The 21,941-nt window shown below is 40.8% G+C and overlaps 1 long non-coding RNA gene across 1 annotated transcript; it reads right to left on the minus strand.

The window, feature by feature from the left end:
- Positions 1 to 14,089: 14,089 nt before the first annotated feature.
- Positions 14,090 to 18,547, minus strand: LOC134095371 (uncharacterized). The gene is made up of 3 exons (XR_009940565.1): positions 18,465 to 18,547; positions 15,719 to 15,775; positions 14,090 to 14,179 (listed from the first exon to the last, which is right to left on the minus strand). It is a non-coding gene; the product is annotated as an uncharacterized LOC134095371 (long non-coding RNA).
- Between the last annotated feature and the right edge of the window lie 3,394 nt (positions 18,548 to 21,941).

Consider the following 21,941-nt stretch of genomic DNA (forward strand, 5'->3'; position numbering starts at 1 on the left):
TTAGGCGGCAGTTCCTCAGAGCATTCTCTCATTAGCGACTCCACATCCAATGGCATCCTTGACAAGGCGTCAGCATCACTGTTATCCTTCCCTGGTCTGTATTTTATATTAAAGTGAAAATCAGCTAACTCTGCAACCCACCTAGAAGTGGTTGCATTCAGTTTTGCAGTCGACAGGATGTAAGTGAGCGGGTTGTTGTCACTAAACACTGTAAAAGACGGTGCGTAGTACAGGTAGTCTCTGAATCTATCCGTGATTGCCCATTTTAAAGCTAGAAATTCTAGTTTGCCAGCATGGAGGTGATAGTTCTTTTCAGCTGTTGTTAATGTGCGAGAGCCATAAGCAATAACTCTGAGTTTGCCATTCTGCTTTTGATACAGGACTGCTCCTAAGCCTTGGTGTGACGCATCAGTGTGTACAACGAATGACTGAGTGAAATCAGGAAAGCCTAAAACTGGTGGATTGAGTAGACAGTCAATCAGCTGTTCAAGTACCTGCTGGTGCTGGTCTGTCCACATAATGGACTTTGTTGAGGGGACAACATGGCTTGCTTTCTTTAATCCTCGTTTTCTGTTTTTGTCTGTTGTTTTCTTATTTGAGTTTGCCATCAGAGCTTGATTGGGGTCCGCTTTCAGGAGCTCATATAAACAACACCCTTTCTTGGCAAAGTCCTTGATGTACTGCCTATAGTACGTGAGTAGACCAAGCATTTTTCTGAGTTGGCCAACTGTCTGAGGTCGGATGTCTTTCAATGCTCTAACAGCTTCAAAATCAGCTGGGTCAACTTTACTGCCCTCAGCAGAGACAATCCTGCCAAGATAGCGGACCTCAGGTTTGAACAGGTCACACTTACTTGGCTTGAGTTTGATGCCATATTCTCTGAGCTTTCGCAGTACACGGCGCACATCATTCACATGATTTTCAAAGTTTTTACTAAACACAAGGGTGTCATCCAAATAAGGAATGCAGATGTCATCCCGTAGCCCTTCCAAACATTCTTCCATACAGCGTTGAAAGGCCGCAGGGGCGTTCATCAATCCAAATGGGATACGGATCCACTCGTAAAGTCCCCATGGGGTGACAAAGGCAGTGAGTGGCCTGCTCTCTTCTGACATGAACCCCTGATGGTAAGCTTTCCCTTGGTCTAAGAGCGAAAACCAGGACTGACCACCTAAATTATCCATAATGTCTTGGACCCTGGGGATAGGCTGGCGATCAGGCAGTGTCTTTCTGTTCAAGTCTCTGTAATCTATGCACAGTCTAAGCGTGCCATCCTTTTTCCGAACGCACACAACAGGTGACGAATATGGTGAGTTTGACTTCCGGACCCAGCCCTGTGCTATCAAGTCATGGAGGTAGCTCTTCATCTCCTGGTACAGGGGGCTAGGCACTGATATATATGTGCGTTTCACAGGTTCAGTGTCTTTAAGGGAAATGGTCATGCGCAAACTGTCAATGCACCCAATATCGTTATCTGATTTTGAGAAAGAATGACATTCTTCTTTAAGCATCTGTTTCACTATCAATCTCTGATCCTCACTAAGGTGACTTACATTGACAGGTGGATCCCACTGCTCACTTGTATCTCTTGTTGGCCCCACACTGGTGTTACTCACTGTAGCTGATGTTCCATTTTTTTCAAAGACCTGGGCTGGCAGTACTGTCATAATGGTCTGAACTGTGCCAATCAAAGTGCGACCTGGCAACACAATGTCATGGTCAGTTAGGTTAGATACGTCAATGTTGATGGCGGGGCATTCACTTTTCTTGACTCGGACTAGTGTGTCATGAAACTCAAGACCATCAGGCCACTGCGGGTTCAGGTCAGGCTGGAATAGCATAGTCATGTCCTCCTTACAAGGCTGTGTGATTACACGACAGTTAACGTGAATGTCACTATGCTTTGGCACTACAATCCACTCTTTTTTTGTTTTTACTGCATATTCATTGGCGTTGTCTGCACTCACAGCCTGTATAAAAGCTCTAACCTTGTTTCTCTTAAGACTTGGGAAGGCTTTTCTCACTGCATGATACTGTCTATTCTTTTCAGTCTTTGTCAATATGTGCTCGATGACATTAAAGCCTACAATGGGATGGGACAGGTGCCAGCCTTTCATTACAAGCACTGGAATGATCAGTTCTTCTGCTTGATTGGATTCATTGGCCAGCCGAAAATTCATTTCAATCCAGCCCAAATATGGCATTTCAGTTCCATTTGCAGCAGTCAATGTCAAGTCATCAGGTGAGTCAAGAATTTCTGAAACATCTCTCAGTCTGACAGTTGGTAAGTATTCCTGTTTAAAATGTTCATCAACAATTGACACCTGAGAACCTGTGTCCCACAACGCCTGCACTTGGTGGTGATTCAGATAACATTCCACAAGACACTTCCTGCCGACTAACGAGGTGACCTTGTGAGGGTGGGCAACTTGAACTAGAGGGGGCAGTACATTGATATCTTTCTCATTGCCATTTAACAGGTAAGTGCATTTTTTCTTATGTTCAGTCCAATTTTGTTTTTGACATGTCTTTGAACAATACAGTGTCTTTTTACAGGATGAGCATTGTTTTAATTTGTCAGATGAGTCCCTACTTCCACAATTTGAACACTGCTGGGACTCTTTACTACTTATGGTTAACACCTGTCCCGTGGTGATAACCCTTCCCTGTTTAAAGGAGTCTCTCTTGATGTTCCTCTTTTGCATCCAGCTTGAAAATGTTCTCCACTTCCACATCGGTAGCAGTGCATGCAGCGTTCATTCGCTCCTAACTGTTGGCAGGCAAAGCACCTCCGAGGGGCACGAGCGGGGTAATTGTTATACTGGCTATATCCATATTGCATTGGGACATGAGCTTGAGGTTGACTGTAGGTGCTGTAGGGCGGCTGGGGGAAAGTAGAGGGCTGCGGAGGGTTCCTGTCTGGCCTTTCTGGAAGTGGCACACCAGGCAGCGGTGACGGAAACCTTGTTTGCTGCAGGGTCTCCTTTATCTGAGCTATCTCTGCACTGAGGCCCTTTAGAGAGGCTACTCCAGTCTTAAGTTCTTGTATTTCTGTTAACAATTCAGGGGAAACGCTTGTTTTGGACTCCTTCATTGGATACTTAGCAGGTGGTTTGTCTTCTGACTGCACTGCGCTAACACTCATGGCTGGCTGTGGTGGGCTAATTTTCTTCTTGTTTCTCCTTTCGGTCTCTGTGGCACAGGCAACGTTTAACCTTTCCAACAGGACCTCATCTGAGGTCTCCATATCTAGTAGCAGAGGCTGCATGTCTATCCTGATACTGTCATTCAGTAGCCCAGTGAGTAGTGTGTGTAGACACATGCGCTGGACCAAAACTGGATCATACTTAAACCCTGACTCTGACTCTTGGGAAGCAAACAACACTTTTTGTTTCAAATCTAAAACTCGCATGAGGAAGCTCTGAGGGGTTTCTTTGCTGTTTTGCGCCTCTGCAGCTAACTGTTTGAAAAGCTCTGTGGCGCTCTTTTCTTGAAAGTGGGAACGCAAGATACGTCGGAGAGTGGGGAGAGTCAGGTGGGATTTTCCTTCCAAATAGCTGCGTAGCTGTAAGCCTGGAATGATAGCTCTAATTACAGCATCTACAATTTCTATTTCCGGGTAATGCCTGTTCAGTCCGTTCTCAATCTGATGAGCAAGGCTAGAGAATGTTAATTTGTCTTTCTGACCTGGTTCACCTATTTGACCTGAGATTTTAAAGTCTTTGCGCCAGCATGGGCTAGGCTGCTGCGGCGGCGGCTGCGGAACATTGGGTAGTGGCGGCGGTGGAACATTGGGTGGTGGCGGCGGTGGAACATTGGGTGATGGTGTTGGCGACTGTGGGGCACTGGGTGACGGTGCTGGCGACTGTGGGTCACTGGGTGCCTGTGGTGCACTGGGTGTGTGGTTATCTGGACTAGTGGCAGCCAGTTCTGTGATTTTATCTTTCAGAGCTAATAATTCAGACATGCCATCATCTTCTAGCTCAGCCAGCTCCTCTCTTTCAAGATGCTTCATTACATGAGTTAGTAGTGACATGCGGGTTTTTTGTTCAACATCTATTCTGTTCTCGCCTGATATGTCCAGAAAATCACAAACGTCCAGCAAACGGTCTTTAGTCAGTGTCTGTAGCCCTCTTACTACCTCCTCCTGTAAGTTTTCCAAAGCTGTCATGATGTTGGCAAGGCTGGAGAAATATTTACGGTGCAGGAGACTAAACTAGGTGATTATTAGCCAACTCCTGATGATCTATTTAAGTCTCAGGTGATGTGCTCTTAAATACCAGCTTTCAGCCCTCCTCACGGCAACGTCCTCCTCCTTGTAGCCTGCCTGGGTTATGTTGTGGGGGATGTAGCTACCTCAGAATTCAGCCGCCAGGATGTGGACACTGGACATCTGAAGAGCAATCCCAGCGGTGCCTCCAAAATGTTACACCCCTGAAACAGGGGTAGAAATAATCACAGAGTGATTTTAGTGCGGTTTCCTCAATATCAGAGTTTAATAGAATCCTTTTCTTAAACAAATGCTCACATTACCAGAACATACAGGCTGCTAACGTTGTTCAACTTACATGTTAGCACTGCCTAGCTTAAATGGGCTTTATACCCAAAATGCACATTAATATTGAGCAGAGAAATATACAAATGATGTCTAAACATACATGAACAAATACGTCTTAACAAGTGGTCAAAATGGTGCAGGCACGCTGTATCAGGCAGCATGGTCGAGAACGTTTCCACACTTACGCACGTTGGCTACATTACACTGCATACAAAAGTTCTCTATTTTCATAGTCAACACTCGATTTTAAACTAAGCAACGGTTACACAAATGTATTTAGTACAATATCAAAAGAGGGTATGACTGTAACTGAAACAGGGGTAGAAATAATCACAGAGTGATTTTAGTGCGGTTTCCTCAATATCAGAGTTTAATAGAATGAGGAAAATACCGCGATCTCCCCTAGTTAAGTGGGTGGAGACAAAAGCAATCGAGCCTAGCTCGCGTCTCAAGGCAAATTGTAGATCACTGATATAAAGCATGTAATTATTAAATCAATGAAATCCTCAACACATCATGTACAACACAAATGATTTTTGTTTTTAACAATGTTTAACCGTTTGTTGTGAATTATTCATTGTGATAGTAATATCCTCAATTCCATTACAACAAATACTATTATCTAAATCTGTAACAAACCATGAATTAATCCAAAGTTTCCAACTTGTTACACTAACAGATATAGAGTTGTTCTGTCACGTAGAATAGCCGACTAATAAATTATAAGAAATGAAATAACAAATAATCATACAGGCTACAGCTGTCGCCTATTTTGCCCCTTCCGTTCTCGTGTTCGTCGACCGAGGTCACTATTGGTTTTTAATGTTCACGTCACTATTTGCATGAGCCACGACTGAAAAGACTTACGATAATATCAAACATGTTTGATATTGTCGTAGCGGCAAAACTAGAAAAAGACTGAGTCCGACGGACTTAAAACCGCTAAGATTGGCACCTTACACTAAACGATTTAGATGACGGGAGCGCGCCGAGATTCTAGTACAACTGGCAAGATTTCCGTCCGATTTTGGAAAAGTAGTCGCCGACTGTTAAAACAGACCAAAATCGTGCAATGTAAGCCAGCCTTTAGGTGCCAATCTTAGCGGTTTTAAGTCCGTCGGAGGCAGTCTTTCTCTAGTTTTGCCGTTACGACAATATCAAACATGTTTGATATTATCGGAAGTCTTTTCAGTCGTGGCTCATGCAAATAGTGACGTGAACATTAAAAACCAATAGTAACCTCTCGCGAACACGAAAACGGAAGGGGCAAAATAGGTGACAGCTGTAGCCTGTATGATTACTTGTTATTTCATTTCTTATAATTTATTAGTCGGCTATTCTACGTGACAGAACAACTGTATGTCTGTTAGTGATGTCACACTATCAAACAATGCTGCAAAAACGCGAAAGAAATACTTTGATATGAGTATAGCCTATCATGTGAGTTCCTGTTGATGATGACGTATAGCCTAGTGCACGATGGAAATAATTTGAAGGAATCTAGCAGCAGTCTTGTAAATAGTGACCACAGTCTTTGCAAAATCCTAATCTGAGACTGGCTTGTGACTAGTCTGTGACTAAAAACTCAATGAATTGTCTTTAGATGTGAGAGGGTCTGAGACTGTAGTTTTTCAAAAATCTTTTCCAAATCTTTGCAAAGTCTGGCAATGTAAGGTAGGCTTTAAGAGAGCCAGAGTGTACTGTATATGCTTGAAGCCTGAGACAGAGTAAATAATTTAAAAGTTGAATGTAGTCTAATTAATGTTGATAGACAGAGAGTTTAATGGATGTTGATAGACAGTTTAATGGGTGGATGAGTGAATGGTCTGAAGAAGATGAATGGATAGAAAGTTGGATGGAATGTGCCTTATATTCTTGTAGAATGGAGAGACACAGCTCTCTACTGAGAGTAGTGGATACAGATACAGGTGTAATCAATTTAACTGGCTAGTCTTAAGAGAGCCTGAGACAGAGTAGATTGTTTAAAAGTTGAATGTAGATCGTCTAATTGATGTTGATAGGCAGACTGTTTAGAATGGGTGGAGGAGTGAATGGTTTGAAGAAGATGAATGGATAGAAAGTTGGATGGAATTAGGAATACTTAAGTTGATACAGTTGATACAGAACAGAAAATGTAGTCTCAAGAGAGCCAGTGTATGTTAAAGCCTGAGAGAGAGAGAGAGCTGCTGCACCTGGACTGGCCACCTGGCGTACGATTCTAATTGCTGCCGTGATGTCATAAAGGGTAATGTTAAGTCTATGGGGAAATAGCTCAATGTTAAATCTATGGGGAAATCGTTTTTTAATTAATAGTTTAAAAAGTATAAAAGTTACAAAGTTGAAAAGTCATAGCACACATGTCATAAGTAAGACCTACGTAACGCAGTTTGAATGAAGTTTCTACGTTAAACGGTTCAAGCTGATTTGCGTGCGTTAGAAGAATAACTAGAAATGCAATTCCAAGGAATTACCAGTGCATGAAAATGCAGAAATAGATAGATAATGTAGATATGGTTACTAAGGTGTAGCTAGGGTAAACATGGTGGTTGCATAGTTTACAGAGAGTTGATAGAGTGAACGTAGACTGTTTAAAGATGAAACATTCCAGTTCTAACTTAACTAATGATTTCTATTCATGTTAAAATGTTGATTAGCTAACTTAGCTAATGATTTCTAGCAGTTACGCTAAAAATGCTAATTATGCTAGCAATGCTAACTTTACTAACAATGCTAACCAGGTTGATTAGCTAACTTAGTTGATGATTTTTTGCAGTTATGCTAAAAATGCTAACTATGCTAACAATGCTAACTATGCTAACAATGCTAACTAGCTAACTTGCTAGTGAGGACTTTTATTTTGAAACATTTGTTGCTAGGGTATCCATGGTGGCCACTATCAGGAAACAAGAAGTTACTGCAGTAAAATCATGTTGGTTGCTATGGAAACGGTCATAAACGCTTAATTTTAATGGTTGCTATGTTGGTTGCTAGGTACATGGAGGTTTCATGTAGTTGACTGGAGGCATAGTGGATGATAACTGACAGTTGGAATGGTTGAACAGTTCAATAGTTGAGTAGTTTCAATGGTTAAATGATTTAATAGTGTATTATTGCAGTGAGGACTTTTATTTTGAAACAGTTGTGGACAGAGGAAACAGTTAACAGGATATGTAGTCTTCTGAGAGACTGTATGCTTAAAGCCAGAGAAACTGACAGTTGGTGCCCAGGTGGCCGGCCACCTGGCCTAAGATTCTAATTGCTGCCGTGATGTCATAATGAGCAATGTTAAGTCTATGGGGGAAATTGTAATAGTTTTTAACTAATAGTTTAAAAAGTATAAAAGTTACAAAGTTGAAAAATACAAAGCAGGCATGGCATAAGCAAGACCTACGCAACAACGTTTGAATGAAGTTTCTACGTTAAACGGTTGAAGCTGAATTGGCTGCGTTAGAAGAAGAAGTTTAACTAGAAATGCAATTCCAAGGAATTACCAGTGCATGAAAATGCAAAAATAGATAAATAATGTAGATATGGTTACTAAGGTGTAGCTAGGGTAAACATGGTGGTTGCATAGTTTACAGAGAGTTGATAGTGTGAAGGTAGACTGTTTAAAGATGAAACATTCCAGTTCTAACTTAACTAATGATTTCTATTCATGTTAAAATGTTGATTAGCTAACTTAACTGATGATTTCTAGCAGTAATGCTAAAAATGCTAACTATGCTAACTAGCTAACTTGCTAGTGAGGACTTTTATTTTGAAATATTTGTTGCTAGGGTATCCATGGTGCCCACTATCAGGAAACAAGAAGTTACTGCAGTATAATCATGTTGGTTGCTATGGAAACGGTCATAAACACTTAATTTTAATGGTTGCTATGTTGGTTGCTAGGTACATGGAGGTTTCATGTAGTTGACTGGAGGCATAGTGGATGATAACTGACAGTTGGAATGGTTGAACAGTTCAATAGTTGAGTAGTTTCAATGGTTAAATGATTTAATAGTGTATTATTGCAGTGAGGACTTTTATTTTGAAATAGTTGTGGACAGAAACAGGATATGTAGTCTTCTGAGAGACTGTATGCTAAAGCCAGAGAAACTGACAGTTGGTGCCCAGGTGGCCGGCCACCTGGCCTAAGATTCTAATTGCTGCCGTGATGTCATAATGAGCAATGTTAAGTCTATGGGGGAAATTGTAATAGTTTTTAACTAATAGTTTAAAAAGTATAAAAGTTACAAAGTTGATATATACAAAGCCCACATCGCGTAAGTAAGATCTACGTAACACAGTTTGAATGAAGTTTCTACGTTAAACGGTTCAAGCTGAATTGCGTGCGTTAGAAGAAGAATAATAAGAAGATGAAGAAGTTGAAGACTAGGAAGAACAGTACAGTGCATTTTCATGCACTGTAATAATAAGAAGACTTGGAATAACAGTACAGTGCATTTTCATGCACTGTAATTACAGGCATGCAGGGAATGCAGGATACAATTGGGCAGACATTACTATTTATATGCACACATACATAAATACATATATGTGAACATATTATCTGCATGTCATCAAGTCAAGACAACAAATAGTGATAGATGATTTGGAAAATCCTCTGTATAGAATGGAGGGTTGCAGTCCGAACATGGCAACAAAAGTCCAAACATGTTTTGAACAGGGGACTACATTCAGTTAGAGTACACAAGGTGTGTTTTAAGTTGGGGGGGGCGGGGGGGGGGGGGCAGACAGAAAAGCAGGATGTTGTGCTAGAACTACTGGAGGTCTGTCAGATCTTAAGGCAATACAGTCTTTGATGTGGAACTACTGCAACTGTTGCAAGATTTGTGTTAAGTATTGCCAAGACCCAAATTTGTAAACACATGGTCTGAGTAAGGGAAATATTTGCCAAGCATGTTTTCTATGGAATGCACTATGGAGGACAATCATTAAAGTAGTGAATGTGTGAGATCTATTTAAGATGACTGGACAAAGAACATTTTTATCATGGACATTTCCATCAAGTATAGACATTTCAGCTAGCGATGGCAGTCTTGTTACTCTATCAGACATTATTTACCCAAAGAAATTCCCTAGGGCAACAAGCTCTTCAACCTTAACCTAACCCAAATAACCCCACTAAACTATTCATCTTCTGAAAACATCCTGAATCGTGGCATAGTCTAATACATTATTCATTTATATTTCACACCATTTCAAAATGAACTCTCTCTCTCTCGCTCATGTTTTGTTACTGAAACACTATTGATATACAGTAGATGGATGCAAAAATATCATGGTTGAACTGCAGTGAAGCCAAAACACCATGGCCTAGTTTCTAAGATAAGTCAGGGAATTAAAGTCACATCATTTTCCGTAAATGCAATAGCTAAAATGTAGCCGTAGACTAGCTGGTGCAACCCACTTCCAGTCAAGACAACACAGCTAGGCTAACAGTGTCAGAATGGGTTATTTCACACACTGAAAAAAAGGGCATATGGGGAATTCAATGCAAAGGTCATCCTCACCAGGGAAATAGAACTGTTGCTAAAATGTTCATTTAGGTCTATATTTTATTGTTCTTTACTACAGTATCTGATTGAATCTGATGGAAAAATACACTTTTTTTTACCTAAATATGATATGCAACCACACAGACACACTATTCATGAGTGTATGTGTGTGTGTGTGTGTGTGTGTGTGTGTGTGTGTGTGTGTGTGTGTACGTGCATTAGCACCTGCATGCATGCCTCTGTGTGTGTGTGTGTGTGTGTGTGTGTGTGTGTGTGTGTGTGTGTGTGTGTGTGTGTGTACAGTACATGCATGCATGCAAATCACAAATGAGTGGCCATGGCTTAGGTTGAGGCAGACTATTGATATTAACATACCTAAACATTTTGTCATCTTGGGTGCAACTGTAGTTAATTAGCGAAAAACTACATTTGTCTGGAGGGTCTAGCGTGATGGGTGAGTGGCCACCGAGTTTCATGCTCTCTGGTGTTTCTTTAACCTGGGAATCATTGACCAAAATTGATGACATCCATAACGGCAGTTTTATCTATAACGCTGATAAAAATGCCATGTATTCTTAGGATGTAAATGATTATAGGTACAGTATATTCAATGTGAGGATTTCTCAGTATTCAGAGGATGGAGGTTACATTAAAAGTTATGCAAATCAATTTACTGATACTAATTTTGTCCATGCTCTAAGGCATTTTGTTTACCAATATGAGACTAACTGCCACATCCATAACACTAAAGCTGTTCATATAAAGTCTTAGGGTTAGACTGCAAAGAAGTGAGTAGGCTACAGTCAGGAGAAACTCTTACAGAGTATATTAACTTATAAAGATTCTTGGCATGGTAGATTTGGTTCTGACGTCTTAAGCTGTGACCTATCTGCTGTGATGTAGACATAAACAACATGTGTTGATGCATATATTGATAGGGCAAAGACATATCACTGCTGCCAAAATCAAACAGATTCAAAATATTCAACCCTTGACCTGATATGAGAAGTTGGTGTGGGAGTGGAGGTAGATGGAAAATAGTGTCTTTTGAGTTTTAACGGATGATACATGGCAGTTTAACGCTAATGCTTTACTGCGGTTCAAGTTTAAGTTGACTGCTATTATTAGACATTTTTATCCTATACGGACTGGCTATATGCTCTACCTTGATCTTACTATACTATATCTCTCCACGCAGAGATGCAGAACATCTGAACTTTACCTAACCCACTTTAGTTAACTGAACACACAATGAATACATTTGAGTTCCTGATTTGAAAAAGCATACTAAATATAAAAACGTTAATTGTTTGCCTAATTTTAATTCTATAATATACAGCATTGTCATTTGCAAGGAATCACACTGGATTTCCTTTCACAGATCATACAGTAGTCATGGCAACAGCCCAAATTGAAAATTTAGTACTCGAATTTAATTTCAGTTTGGGATAAAACTGATAAAAATGGGACATAATGCAACTGGAAACAAATGGTCTCCATTGAAACAGACTTTCAATATAAGTGCATTAAAGTTGTTTCTTTCTACTAAAATCACCTCTGGACAGATAAAGAGTCGTTTCCAAGGAGTAGTGAGAAGTACTGTACATACTGTAGCAGCTGTATTAGCAAATCTTTAGTGTTTAATAATTAAGTGCTCTGCTTGTACCGAAAAATGCTGAGAGGCATGAGACTGTGCTGGTGATCTGTGTGTGAGCTCACTGGTGTGTGTTTTTCTGGAATAATCCTTACCCACAAAAAAATACCACCTAGAAATCTGAGAAAAAGGATGGTGGATATTGTTACCTGTGTACGCTTACCCAGATTAAAATCCTAAATCCCTCTTTGAAAGGATGAGGCTTTATCCTAGAATATAATAAAACGCATTGAAGACGGTGTAGTTCTAAAAGCATTTGTATGGGAGTTGGCAGCATGGGGTGCACTGCACACCGATATATAAAAAGAGCATACAGATACAATGCTGTGCTTATTCTATTATGCAATGCTAAAGCAGTTCAATCAGCGCCTGCTGTTGGTTTCTGCTGTCTGTTGTACTGTGTGTGACTGGATGCCACCCTATGGGGCGGATGATTCACTGCTGATGGATCCTTGGTGGTTCAAAATGTCTGGTGAAGTATGACGTAGGAATGACCTTATCTCGGTTTGACTGCCCACCACATACAGAGGCCTGGGGGTCATGGGTGGCTTACGTCTCACAATCAGTCCAAAACTCCATATCCGATCAGAATCCAATCCTCCTGAATCGACCGCGGTGTATGTTTGGAATGATCGGATCCAATCTGTGTGTCTATGTGCCAATAAGAATGTGTCTGCAAACAATTTCATGTGAATTTTGGCTGTTTGGATCGGCTACTGATATTGCTTCCACTGGATATGCACATAAATCAGACTTTTACTGACAATGTCAACATAGCCTTACATATTCAGAGAGAGACAGAGAGAGAGAGAACTATGTACTATGCCAAATGTATCCAATGCTTTTTGCTTAATTAATATGATGCTGTTATTGCTACTGTCAACTTGTACACCATTTTAACAGCTGTGATGAAACTGTAATGAACAATTATTACAGCACACTCTGACTCCAGGGAAAAACAATCAAGCAAAACATATAAAACAATATGGACAGGTGAATTATGAAGTTCTGTCTGTGCTCAAGCCCTCTTAATTACAGTAGCATGGTCCATGTTATAACAGCTCCATGTCTTTAATTGGGTCTAATTTCTACAATATTCTACTTGAAGAAATCCCACCAAACCTAGGGTCACTGTCTGGCTTCAAAGACTGCTGCTTAATTGGTTTTCAAAAAAGCTTTAACAATTAATAGCCCATGGAACAGCTCATTATGTTACCTCTAGTGAATGTCTGCAACTTAAATTTGTGAGACATCACTCAAAAAAATGACTCCGACAGGTATTATTGAAAACAGACATGCAAAATACCTACAAATACAGTATATATTTAAGGGATACATGAAACTTTTTCATTATATCAATTAGAGAGCTTTTTAATTTGCTGAATGCATTAATTCTAATGAAAAATTGACATGTCTTTGGATAACTGTCGTTCGTCATTTCATTACATTACATTCCAGAGCCAAGGAAAGGCATTCTGCTGTAATAAATGACAGCACTCGGACTATGATAGGACTATGATAGGATAGCAAGCCATGATGAGTGAGCCATCTTCTAGATGGCTGCGCAGTGTAATCACAACGCCTGCAACATCACAGCGGCTCACAGAAGGAACGCACTGCATTTGATCACTGTGTTCACGGTTATCATCTCATGATGGCCCTTTCAAAGACCTCTGTTCCAGACCAGAGGTCAACATCAAAAGTAACAGGCAGGAAATGGAAAGCCGTGAGAAGCATGATGGCGGGAAGTCTCCCATTTGCCCATCACCACACAAGTGTGGCAGCGGCAGCGACCTGTCGAGAGGCGCATCTATTCTCAGAGTGTGTGGCAAATAGACCAAATGAGCACACACAGGCTCCGAATAAACATCCCAGACACTTTTTTTCATGTGGAGATCCTTTTGATTTGATGGAAATGCCGTGTTGCAACATGCATTTCCTCATTCTCCCACAGAGCCAAATCCGACCACATCGGCAAGCCTTCTCTAAAACTGCTGTCATCTTGAATATACACTACGCCAGCAGAGGACAGAATGATATCATCATAAATATGCATATTCCTGACAACATAAAACGCTGATGTATGGAGGCTAAGTCTTAAAACCGGAAAAATAGAATGAATGTGCCCCATCGGAGAGGATGTGGGTATTTCTTGGCCACGTTTCACTTCCTAGCTTTGGAGTTTGCCGTTTACAGCTCATATAACTTAATCACTTGGTGCTGAGTGAAATGCAGAAGAGGAAAAAAATTAATGTCTTTATTTACGTGATTGTGTGTGTTCCGGTGGGTCTCTTTGGCAGTAAGTGAGAGAGTGCTTTGTGCTAAACTTAGCCAATATTATTCAAGGAAATCAGAACAGGACTCTCTCCACACCTCTTAATCCTCAGTGCTACTGTACATCCAGACTGGTTACCTGTTGCTTGGGAACTGATGAGGGCCACATCTACCAGGTACTGGCTTGCTGAGCTGAAATGCAGACCATAAAAGGCAAAGAGTCAAAGTGTATAGCAACAAATTGCATAAACGATGGAAAATACTCCGTCAGTAAAAATGCTCTCACAAGCAATCACTGCAGATAATTCTGCATATATAGAATTACAGTGTGCACCGGTTGGATATACTATTGTCCTCTTCACAAAAGAGAGTGTTGGCAAAAGAATACAAACACATCTATTTTTACAAGGCATCAGCGGTTTCTTATGTCCAGAGTTATCCATGTCTTCCGCAAGCTGATGGCACATTTGATATCCTCTGCCTGCCTTTACACAGGGAGTGAAATTAAATATATGGTAGTAATCGCACAGGTAGGGAACACATACAGTAAGAGGAACTGTCTAATCAGGGGAAAGCTCTGATGAACAGATGGTGTAGGGTTGTCTGGAAAAAAGAAAAATCTTAAATTAGGCTGAGACAGTAAGAGAGAGTGGGTGTGTGTCTATATATATATATATATATATATAAAGATAGACAGTGTCAGTGTGGGAGAGAGGAACGAGGGATGATTAAATAGTGATATATTTTTTAACTTCTTATGTAAGTTATTTTTATTTTTACCTTTCAATGTCCCCTGAGATTTTTTTTTTTTGCAAAGAGACCGGATGTGTAGAGACAATATTCCCTCAAGATTTCTCCCATTACAAAAGCCTGTGGCTGCAGCGCACTCCAAAAAATTCTAGTGAATGGCGAGACAATACACCTCAGTTCTTTTGAGACCGATTTGGCATTTCCCTTTACTTGAGAGGGCTTTTTGTGCCTTTTCTTAACCCATTCCTGGAATCATACCCTCATCTCTTAGAATTCAAACTTCGGTGAAAAAAAAAGAGACAAAAGCCCTCTCCTGTGCTCATGTTCGGGAGGAGAGGAGAAAGAAGCAGATCTGAATGGGGAAAAGGTGCTGTGAAGTGCTAAGACACACGCTGGCATAGCATTTCAAAGGACAGCATCTACACCAGATCACATCACCTCTGAATGACCAGTGTTATCCTGCCAAACAGAACTGACCTTTCTCTATGGCAACCTCTGACTAGGACCTCTCCGCCTCCCGACCACTTCTGTTCCTTGTAACCGTTTTCCCACCACTGTACTACTACAGCTACAGTACGATATCCAACCGTTTTTTGACTTTCAACTGAAAATAATATGGTAGGATTAATCCGCAAGTCCACTATTTATCTAACGAGGCACAGTTGAATAAATCATCAAACAACTATTTGAACTTTGGTTATGAGCCGATAGTCTTTTAGTCAAATCTGATCAAATCAAATTAAGTAATGCCACATAGAAGCAACTCCACAGCCTAAATATCTACTAAACTAAGTTAAAATGTATTCAGTCTTTAAGGGATGTGTAAAGAGTACAACAGAAAACACTAGTATCATAAAGTCACTAAAATAAATATGGTTTACAGTGCAAACTGTTGGCACAAAACGAAGCTCGGCGCCTTGGGTTTTATGTTTATCCAAAGTGTGCCTGTGTCCCCCGGTGAGTGTTTGATCGTATTATTACCTCTCCCTGCAGTGGCTGTTAGATCTCCCCACCGACTCCGGCAGTCTTCCTTTACATCTTCAAAGAAACAACACAATTAATATCAGCCAGACGCTTTGATGAGAAAACACAGATATGGCTCCCTCAAACAGCTGGACTGGACAGAGCAGATATGAAGCAGGCTCCAACACAATGAAAAGCCAAGTAAACACTGATGAAAAATATAGCCCAATCAAGATCCAATCAGGACAGTTTAGTCCAAACCTAAATACACAACAGAGGATTTGCTGACTTATCTTTGCATGGATGGATGGATACATTACATGAATAATGTATGTACTGTATATACCTGTATGTTGCAGGGATGGATACTTGAAAGATATTATGCATGAAACATATGTAATGTATCTAATGTATGCATACATGCATACAGCTTATACGTACAGATACACTGTAAGTGGATGTGTATATCGGCATGCATGAAAGAATATGTATATCAATAATCCTCCCTCTAGATGTGCTGTTACAGTAATCCTCAAGGTGCAACTGTGACTAAGTGACTAAGATGTTTGTGCTGTCATAACCACAAGTCTGTGATAATGCAGCATTCTATTCCTTAGAATATTACTAAATAAATGTTACATCTTTATGTAAGGAATGATGGCATAGGCAGAATATAATGGATGGTACTTTTCTTATATGGCATCAGTAGAACATGACAGCATGTACGAAAGCACTCTCATCATTTGTAAACATCCTGTATACCTTCTTCCTTAAATGTTACATGGTTGTTCATGTATTATCCCACGAAAGATGCAGTTGTGTTCACTGCTGTAAACGTTATAAAATGAATAAAAGCATTTATATCTTGACATGAGCAAAAACTTTATCTGTAGTGTCCTGAAGCTGAACCTGACGCTTGAGTAGTTCTAGATCGTTCTTTGTATATGCACAAAGTGGGAAGTTCAGGTGTGTCCCGTTTCAAAAATAAGCCCAAGACACAAAGCATATTTATTTTCTGTGCTAATGCTGAGGCCATCGAAGAGTGAAATGCATAATGTGTGTGTGTGTGTGTGTGTGTGTGTGTGTGTGTGTGCGTGCGTGCGTGCGTGCGTGCGTGCGTGCGTGCGTGCGTGCGTGCATGTGTCTGTGTGTGTGTGTGTGTGTGTGTGTGTGTGTGTGTGTGTGTGTGTGTTCTTAACTGCTATTTAAAATTTAAATGCTGAGCTTTTACAATAATAAAGGAAACCATTTTGGAATTCTGACCATACAGCTGAACATGAAAGCCCAATCCAGTCAGACTAAGAGGATAGAAAGTATGACTTAAGATGAAACATTTGAGTTTGCACTAGTGTGAGTTGGAGTAATAATAATCAGAATTGTTCCCCGATTAATAAATGGCTGTCATGCAATTCATAACTTTTCTTTTGATGATATCTGTGCAACTGAGAGTATAATATGAACTGTTTAAAGAGTGAAATGATACAGAATAAGATCAAAACAAGTAGAAACATGCACAGCCATCAGACACTATTAGACGTTATACACACTGAAAGACTGTAAAACATGAAAGAGCATATTAATCGATTCATTATGAAGTACCACAAACAAGCATACATTCATGAAGAGCAGGACGACCCTGGAACCAAGCAGAAGTTCTAAGCAGTGGCAAAGTGCAAATAAGGGAGCCGGAAAGGAAGACCGGACACACAGGCAATAATGAGCTGAACAAAAAAGACACGGAATGCAGCTGGACAATAGGTCAGACAGGGCAAGAAACAGACCAAATTGCTGGAGAATAAATTTAAACAACGGAAGAATCTCACACCAAGACATCTGTCTAGAAGGTGACTAGAATGCACACCTGAACACTTAAACCACAGTAACTACCTCCAAAGTGTCCTCATACCTTATGAAGACAGGGCATTGTGAGGAGTAGAGGATCGGAATACGTGTTGCTTGTGTGGAGAGGCTGATAAGGTCAGGCAAGGCCAGATTTGGTCTAGGTACCAACACAAAGCCTCATCACAACTACGCTTCACAGACTGAGCAAATATTACATTGATTTACGACACCTACTTACAATAATAATTTGCAGAGCCTCTCAGCAAGGACTGGAGATACCTGGAGCAATAAACACTCAAACCTCTAGACTTAATGAGGTGGATTTGTGAAGAACCTTTATGAATTTACTGCCACCATTATTGAATCTGGTCTTCAGAATGTGCTTTTTCTCATAGCCAATTAGTCAGTCAGTTTCTTGCCATAATCTTAAATAAGGCATGAACAATATCTAGCTCTCTATTAATGACAGGGACGTCTGTTTGACTCTCTGAGTGTTTGTTCGACTGACAATTCCCAAACTTAAAGACGGTTTCAGAATACCATATTTGAATGGCATTCTACTTAGGCCACTTCAGATACAGAACATGCTAGACAGACAGAGCGGCACTTATACAGACTGTATTTGGGGAAGTCTTTGTGGGTAAGCGTTATCACAACATTACGGTATGTCATTACCTTCTATCTCACTTTACGACCCCATAATAGTGTTTTTTGAAAACCCATGCTAAAAAATGTCTTGGAGCATGACGCATGCGACTTCCAGCCACACATGCGCGAAGTAGGATAGGCCTAACCATATTTTCTGGATAGCAGTCTAAGTCCACGGTTCAGCTATGTAGGAGAGCGGTGCATAGCGGGGAAAAACAATGGAGTGTATTGTTGGTTTGGCACTAGTACGTTTGAACAGATCACCTACACCTACCAAAAGTTGCACCCAAACTCGGATCACTCTGCATGTTGTTGATTTTCTTAGCGCGGGTACCAGGCGACTTCAGACGACTTTTCTTTCTCTGTTTTAGTCCGTTGCTTAACGTCAAGTGTTATCACTCAACTGACGCTAAGGATGCACAGCACAGCACAGCGACAGGTCTGGAGACTCGAGTGTAAATCCATAAGGTATGGGTGAACCCTGCCTGACCGGCCGGCGAATTTGAATTTCTTGAAAGATTGAGCTAGTATGGTGATAGAGAGCCAGACTTCGTATGGAAAAGGGGTTCAAATTGACTTCATTTGTCTTATTGAAGACGTAGCCTATGCGTATGGGGTCGCTGTGTTCATATTGTATATGGGAAAGTCATACTAGCAAATTTCATATGGCCATGCATCATTCCACAAAATGGTGTTTGTCTTCTCTATCATCAAGTTATTCAGTTAGGCTAGACTCAAAACAGGTGTTAGACCCACTGTTAGGCCTATATGCCATTGATCTCTAAAAATAACTAATGCAGCCATTCTTCAAGTCTGCTTGCTGCATGTCTATTTTAATATGATAAAATCATATTCAGTGTTAATTATTCAACGTTTAAATCTGGAATTATGTTTTTCCCAATCATCCTATTAAAGCAGCCCTGCCTAGGCAGCTGCAGGCATACAATTGAGGTACAGGTTCTCTACGGGAACAGCATATTTTGAATGAGCACTGCATTAGGTGGGTTAACATGAGCAAAAAGAGCAGGTTAAACATATTTCATTATTTATTTATCTGATTAATAGATTCTTAAGGTCATCATACAGTGGAACACTGACTGTCCTTAAAAATATAGAATTATTTTTGAAAGCCCATCTGCTTTGTCTACATGACCCTGACTGGACACAGACCATCAGCAGCAGCTTGGAGGCAGGGGGACTCTTTATGTGTGTGCTAAGCGTGGCGCTCTGCTCTGGCTCAAGGCAAATCCAAAACACTGGTGCACTATGGGTAGCCTGCCAGACGGAGCACTCTCAGTCCCCAAAAACCAGCATGCTGTACGACTTTAAATGTCATGCTTAAGAGGATGACTTAAAGAGTTTTACACCACCAGGGACCAGTGAAAAGGTTGTGGGCAAGACAGGACCTCCTCACTGATGGTATATTTATAGAACTATTGGCTCAGTGGGTTGTTCACCCCAGTTGCTACAGCCAAACCTGACTCAACTTCTTTCAGCATTTAACTTCACCCAACTACATTCGAGCAGTTTTACCAAAGCATTCTTTGTGAACAACGGGACAAAAACTATGCAATGCTGCATGGCCCTACAGACCTATAGCCTTCATCTTGCCAGTGACAGTTTCAGATTTAGTGCATAATCCTTGTTAATGAGGGTAGAGACATCATTTGTCCCATTAATGATTCAGATGGAACCAAGGTTAGCACTCTCCACTATCCATCACGGCATACCTTGCCAGATCTAGGGCATGTCATTATGGTGCACGAGCAGGCGGTCTAAATCACCCTACTTTAGCCCGTCAAGTAGACGCAAACAAATAGTAAACATAAAAATCACAGCCATATTGAGAGAGACGTATGAGGACCATGATAAGCTAGGTTGCATTATCCATTTAAACACCGCACGGAGAGCTCAAAGCATCGTGAGATAGGGGAGCAAGGAGAGGAAATGTGACAGGATAAAATACAGCAGGGTCCACACAGCACTAAAGACAAGGTCAATTGAGTCCCACAGAAAGACGTGTGATATGGGAGCAGCAACTGCTGGGTTCGCTTCATAAAGTTTTACTTCCTGTCTGGGTGAGGAGTTGGGGTTTTTTCTCAGGATATCCCACCCTCGGTTTCTCATTTTAAAAAATGTTGTGAAGAGCTAGGTGACACAAAGTCAACGGACTAATAAAAACCAGTGCTTTTCATAGAGACATCCTTGAGTCCTTGGTGTAAGATACATGATATTGATTGTAGTTGTACAGTAAGGGAATAAATGGATTCATGAAGTTTGGATATAATTACAATGAGAGTAGTATTTTAATTTGCCATTATGTTCAGCCACCCGGTTTCTTTCCTACATTGTCCTACACATCATTTAGAGTAAGCTACAATTATGTGCACAATTATGAGGGCTCTTGTACAAAAAGAGACTATTTCTGGGAAAAAAATACCCCCAAACCATGCAGGAACAATAGCTAATTATGGCTGCTTATTTTTGCAAGGAGAGAGAAAAATTAAGCGTGACACTCGAGTATCTCCACAGCTTGTGAGAGACAAGGAGCTATTGAGTTAGGTGGCGAAAGAGACTCTCTCTGTAGTGCTCTCTCCATGGTGCTTTGATAAAGCCGCTCCATTCCATGGTTGGAGGGAACAACAACGTACTTGAAGTGTGATTGGCATTAAAGAGTGTTTAAAACTGATGCGCTGACTGATAAAAGTATATCATTCCCTTCTCCAGTACATTAGGCCCAAGGAGGAAGCTTGTTTGTGTTTGGAGACAGTGATCTACAGGCTGTCTATAGATAACAAATAATGGGCAGCCAGACAACAGAATCTCTTTTTCTCATTCCATCGTCTCTGGCTCTCTCTCTCTCTCTCTCTCTCTCTCTCTCTCACACACACACACTCCCTCTCTCTCTGTCACACACACACACACACACACACACACACACTCTTTCTCTCTCTCTCTCTCTCACACACACACACACACACACACACTTATAATCTTTTTCTCTCATATACCCTCTCTCTTTCTCTCTATGTTCTTATCTATTACACACACACACACACACACACACACACATGCACTCACACACACACACACACACACACACACACACACACGCTCGTCTCAGGAGGCCTGTCTTTCCCCCCCATCCTGATGTGTTGCTCAGGCAGTAGCTCGCTGCTGTTAGCCCATGAAATAAGTGGCTGCATGCTGCAGTGGTCCTTCTGATGGGTCATTTCTAGCTCCACTGACCAGTGCTTTCCACCGGGCTCACTTTAAATCTCCATATTCACCCCTATCTTCACAATCAAACGTTTCTATTCCATTCCATGGGCTGCCACATGAAGACATTTATTTTGATTATTGCACTCTTTAGGGAAAGTCCACACACCCAGGAGTGCACAACCATTGCTTCTCTTACTGTATGACGGTAATGCTCTTTTTTGGTCAGTATAGTTATGGTTATGGCTCTTGGCAGACGCTTTTGTCCAAAGGGACATGCAACAATAACAAAGAACATTGCTACTGAAATGTAAACACAATTTTGCTGATTTAAAGGACACAGAAATAAATACTGAGGGTGAAGAAGATTTCTTATCTGGTGTTGAGTTTTTCAGTTTTTCTTGATCGCTCTCATGCTTGTGTCAACTCTGACATCACATTTTCAAAACAATTCAATCTCAAGTCAAAGCACTCTGGCCAAAATGACACATTGGCCATATTGCTCTTACTCTCTCAAAACATTTAGAACATG

This window comes from Sardina pilchardus, chromosome 11 (genome assembly GCF_963854185.1).
Source record: "Sardina pilchardus chromosome 11, fSarPil1.1, whole genome shotgun sequence".
NCBI classification, from domain to species: Eukaryota; Metazoa; Chordata; class Actinopteri; order Clupeiformes; family Clupeidae; genus Sardina; species Sardina pilchardus.